This window comes from Lethenteron reissneri, chromosome 24 (genome assembly GCF_015708825.2).
Source record: "Lethenteron reissneri isolate LAM-NWPU_2019-01 chromosome 24, ASM1570882v1, whole genome shotgun sequence".
Taxonomy (NCBI): domain Eukaryota; kingdom Metazoa; phylum Chordata; class Hyperoartia; order Petromyzontiformes; family Petromyzontidae; genus Lethenteron; species Lethenteron reissneri.
This window is the reverse complement of record NC_083802.1, coordinates 14,185,539-14,191,257: the sequence shown is the minus strand read 5'-3', so window position 1 is coordinate 14,191,257 and position 5,719 is coordinate 14,185,539.

Below are 5,719 nucleotides of genomic sequence, written 5' to 3'. Positions count from 1 at the left end.
TCTAAAGTCATCTTATTGCCCAGCAGACAGATGTCTAATTTATCTGGCTCTTGCTAGATCCAAAAATTTTAAAACTCTCACCTCCGTGTGGCTGAATTAGTCTCTAGGTTTCTAGGTTAACGGTGTGTAGCACTATGACCTGTTAATACACACAATATATACGATCCGCCTTTATAATGGATAGCACACATCGCATTGGCATGCATCAGACAAACAACTTATATTAATGTTTTACATTTGTCATGTCACTGTCTCTTTATGATGCCTCAGTTTGGCTACTGCTCATTTCCTCTGAATTCGACTAATCATTCTAATTCTCACAGAACATGCATTCGACACAATAAAGGCATGCTTACCAGCAACCTCGGTTCGATTCCAGGCCAACTAACACCATTGGCGAGTGGTATCTGAACTGGTCCTGGTTCCCTTTCACCAACTAGCACAGACCATTGAGTGACCAGTGGGGTGAAGTATGGTCAGCCCACCCCCCCATGACTGGTGAGGCCTTTGTCCATCAGTGGATTTACAAACGGCTAACCATATTCAGGTTTTAGTTATACAATTAATGTAGTTCTTTTTTCAAGTGATAGTTAAATACTGTAATCTGTAATATACGTGGTGGAATCATTAAATCTGTATCTCCTCTTACTCATTACAATAGCATGTAAATATATTAATTACAAAGTATTTTAAAGAAAGTTTAAAAATTACCATAAACATCGTAAAATATATCACGAAATCATTATATATAACCACATCCTTCGCAACAAAGGTCTCTCTAACTTGATTTGAAGCTTTCGTGACTGCAGGATTTACTCTTTGGTTCTTTCGGTAAAGTCACGTAGAAAGAAAATAAACTAAATAATAGAATACGACGTTTCGATTGCAACACAAGCAACCGTCAAAAACACAAACACGGAGACACACAGACAGACACACAAGCAGAGAGAAGACAACACAGAGACACACAGAGACACAACATAGAGCGAATGGACCAATGAGAGCCTGGTAATATTTTTTAGAAAGAAATAGGCAGTTTGAGAAAGAAAAATGTAGCAATGTTTTTAAAATGTAATGCAATGCAACACAGAGAGTCGGCTAACACACATCTAACGCATTGCCTGGTTGATTACGATCTCCAAAGATAGCTAAACTTAGAAGTTAAGTGTGAAATTTGACAGAGACACACAGAGATATGTGTGGAACTACACCCCGAAGCGGCCAGGGGAGAGAAAGAGCGAATGGACCTATGAGAGTCTGTGTCTGTGTGTCTCCGTGTTTGTGTTTTGTCTCTCTCTCAAATGTAGTTCTACCTATGATTTAATTTATTTTCTTTCTACGTGACTTTACCGAAAGAACCAAAGAGTAATTCCTGCAGTCACGAACGCTTCAAATCAAGTTTGAACCACTTCTACGGGGAGGATGTAAGTTTGTTTTCTCTCTCTCTCTGTCTCTATTTGTTAAATTTCACACTTAACTTCAAATTTAGCAATCTTTGGAGATCGTAATCAACCAGGCTATGCGTTAACTGTGTGTTAGCCGACTCTCTGTGTTGCATTGAAATCAATTTCCAAAAAATTAGCAAAATTTTTGTTTTCTTAAACTGCCTATTTCTCTCTAAAAAAATTACCAGGCTCTCATAGGTCCATTCGCTCTCTCTCCTCGGTCGCTTCGGGGTGGATTTCCACACACATCTCTCTAAAATGTACCAGTCTTGTTGAGTCTTTCAGTGACATGCGAATTTCTCTGCTCCCAGCAGCTGCTCCAGCAGACCCACCTCTCTCTCTATTTCATGCCTCGACACAGAGGCATTGGGTATCGGTGTGTCTGTTGTGTCTCTCTCTGCTTGTGTGTCTCCGTGTTTTGTCTCTCTCTCTCAAATGTAGTTCAACCTGATGACGGTTGCTTGTGTTACAATCGAAATGGCGTATTCTATTATTTAATTTATTTTCTTTCTATGTGACTTTACCGAAAGAACCAAAAAGTAAGGTCTGTAATTTCTTGGAACGCCAATCCAACTGCAAGAGTGCAGAGCAATTGTAAATAATCATATCTGTTGAGTGAAAAGTAAAAAAATACACACTAGTTTTACAAACAGCACTCATTCCATTTATCTTGGGGCTTGTGAATAGCATTAGTTGATGGTCTCAGACTAGTCACCATTGACTACACAAGAATAATATCACCTTAAATTCGGTTAGGCACTTGTTGGATAAAATATCAGTTTGACTTTCATGACAAATATCTGCAGCAGGGCTGATGGAAAAGTGATGCCCCCTAGTGTAGATACGAGATCACTTGGTAGTAGTTCTGTGATACCTGCTTCCCCTGACAGTAACACAGGGTTTTGCAACATCGTGAGTTCCTCATGGCTTTTTACGAATCTGATGATGTAATGCTAACACAATTGGGATAACATTTGGGGAAAATTATAGCTTTACTGCAATCGCATATCGCCAAAATAATCACAATAAAATATGACATCATGGGACCTCCTTTGCCAGTACCAAAATATGAGAATAGGTTTTCCCCCTTTTTATGGCAATAAACACATGTGTTAAGATGTTAAAACACCAAACTGAAACCTTTTACAAGGAATCATGTCTGCATTAACCACAATGCTTGTGGCGTCCTCTGGTCTAACACCGTTTGAGATGAGGCTCAAAAGAAAGCTGTCTCTGGTGTGGACCAATCAGTTTCAAAGACAATGCATATATTATCAGAGTGAGATTTTGTAATGCATGCTGACCACAAGCATTGTGGTTAATGCAGACACGATTCCTTGTAAAAGGTTTCAATTTGGTGTTTTAACATCTTAACACCTGTTTTTGTTGCCAGACAAAAGGGGAAAAAACCTATTATCATATTTTGGTACTGGCAAAGGATGTCCCATGATGTAGATGCTCAACCCGAGCTCTCATTACTCTGATAGTGCATTGTCTTTGGGCTGTACGCCTTGTGGCGTCCTCTGGTCTAACATCGTTTGAGACAAGGCTAAAAAAAAAGATGTCTCTGGTGTGGACCAATCAGTTTCAAGGACAGTGCATATATTATCAGAGTATTTTTTTGTTTGCATTCTGACCACAAGCATTGTGGTTAATGCACACATGATTCCTATAAAAGGTTTCAGTTTGGTGTTTTAACATCTTAACACCTGTTTTGTTGCCATAAAAAGGGGGAAAAACCTATTATCAATAAAATATTACTTTAATGACGCATAACCGATAATTTTTGATGAACACGACATAAGCATGTTTGCTAGTTTACGTAATACTTGTATTTCAACGATACTCCGATATGGTAAACTTACTCTATCGCCTGTGTAACTCCTCAAATGAATACAAATACAGTTTGACATGTTATATACAGCTGTCCGTAGTACTTTCAATACTGCCCTTTGCTGATTACCAGTGCTAAGCGGTTTTTTTCAAAGCATTTTTAGACTTTGGAGCAATAAAGCAGAGCTTTGTCCTTTGGGACTGTGCAGTGGTGGTTGACACAAGGCCGCAGGCTCTAAAAGCCATGATCGTAACCCTCGCTGTCCCTGCCTTCAGCCTAAAACATGTACGGGGTTGTAGATTATTGTACTTTAACCTCGAGCAGTGCTTGACAAAATCATACCGTGGCCTGCCACTTCCCCCCCCCCCCGCTACGATCAAATGTGACTCTTTTGACCCCAATAAGGTCTTTGGTATAGAAGCCTAAGAATGAAGCCACGTTCTCACCAAAACGTCCCGCGCTACTAAATTTATCCGTGCCATGCCTGCTCCGCCGTGACTTGTGATAATCCCATCAATTTCCACGCCTTTCAAACGCCCATGCCCCCCCCCTAACGCATTAATATACGCGACTCGCGCAGTGATACACACACCCCTCTCCAAAAATGCTGTGCCAGAGCGCACGTGTATGTGGGCTTAGGCTGGTATGCTCAAGTCAAGTTTTATGATGGTCGCCCGCCAAAGCATGAACATATATTTTTTAGCTTTTCCGCAACAAGAACGAAGAGTGTGCGATTGGCGTGCCCAGACTGTGTGCAGTTTCTGTAAGCAATATAAAAAACCAAATGCATTGCCGTGTAAACACGTGCAACTATGAATTATACAGCTTCCTGCGCTATCGGCAAGCGTGCAAGTCCCCCCCCTTAATGATTCAATGAATTGCTTCTTTTCTGCATCACAATCCCAGAATCAAGTTTGTGTTGCCACTGCGTTGCATGTAGAACCTCTCGCTCACGGATGCAGTGTATGCGAGCCAATCACAAAACAGTTTTAAATACACCGATTAATGCATGTATTGCGAGAGTAGGAATTGATTTTAATCGATGGTCGATTCATTGTTACACACTTACTTCATGCAGTTCGTGCCAATGCAGAAAGTTTGCTTCCCACTCTCGTGGAGTTTGACCTATTCTTCGAGTCAGTCATCAAGGAATGAAATTCCGACATTTGAACTCACCGAAAATGATCCACTTTACACGTTGTACTCTTATTGCTGGGTGCAAAGGTGACCTCAAACAAAAAAAACTTTCCCAGTATATTATCAACTTTGACAAGCAAATTGATGCAAACAGCTTGTATGCCAAATGTAATACTCGAGCAATTTGCATCTCGTGGAAGCAATGCTAAAGAGTACCACCGTATCTTCTTGGTTCTTTCGGTAAAGTCGGACGGCTATTTGCATTGTGGCCGAAACGTCGTGAGAATTATTTTATGTTTTATTTTTATTATTTTATTACTTCCCTTCTACGTGACTTTACCGAAAGAACCAAGAAGATGAATCCCTGCAGTCACGAAAGCTTTAAATAGAGAAGTACCACCGTAATAGAATATGTATGTTTAACTTGTTTCGGACCGTACGGAGCCAACTGTGCTCATTGGAGTTGCGGGGGAAGGACAAGAAGCTAAACGCAAAAAAACTGTTCAAGAAATTGATCATTGTTTTTTTACCCTTTTATCTGGCAACAAAACTGACACCTTTTTAACAAGGAGTCATGTTTGCATTGACCACAATACCTGCGGTCGGAATGCAAACAAAAAACATAACTGATAATGTATGCACTGTCCTTGAAATTGATTGGTCCACCCAAGACACCTTTCCTTAGAGCCTAGTCTCACATGGTGTTGGACCAGATGGCTCTAAGGAAAGCTGTCTCGGGTGTGGACCAATCAATTTCAAGGACAGTGCATACATAATCAGAGTTATGTTTTTTGTTTGCATTCCGACCGCAGGTATTGTGGTCAATGCAAACATGACTCCTTGCAAAAAAGGTGTCAGTTTTGTTGCCAGATAAAAGGGAAAAGAAACAATTATCATATTTTGCTACTGGCAAAAGAGGTTCCAATGGTGTTCAAGAAATTAGTTTTCAATCAAGATTTCAAAGTGCAAAGCTCCAGTGGCTTCCTAATATCGGAACACAGGCCCACGTGACACCCTTTATAAACGCAAAATTCGCAAACAACCTGTTTGGAAATCAAAAATAAATTTATAGTAACTTTAGTTTGTTTCAAATACAGGAAGCCCAGGTGCCAAGCTCATCAGCCAAACTGTCACATGGCATCTCATCACGTTAGCTTTGATCACATTCCACTCTGCCAAGAGTATGACATGTACAGATGATCTTCAACTTTATCCTTCCAAAGTGAGGATTTCAGACCACATTTCAACATCGCAAATGGCATGGCAATGATGATGGAAAATTAAACACACAATTTCAAGCATG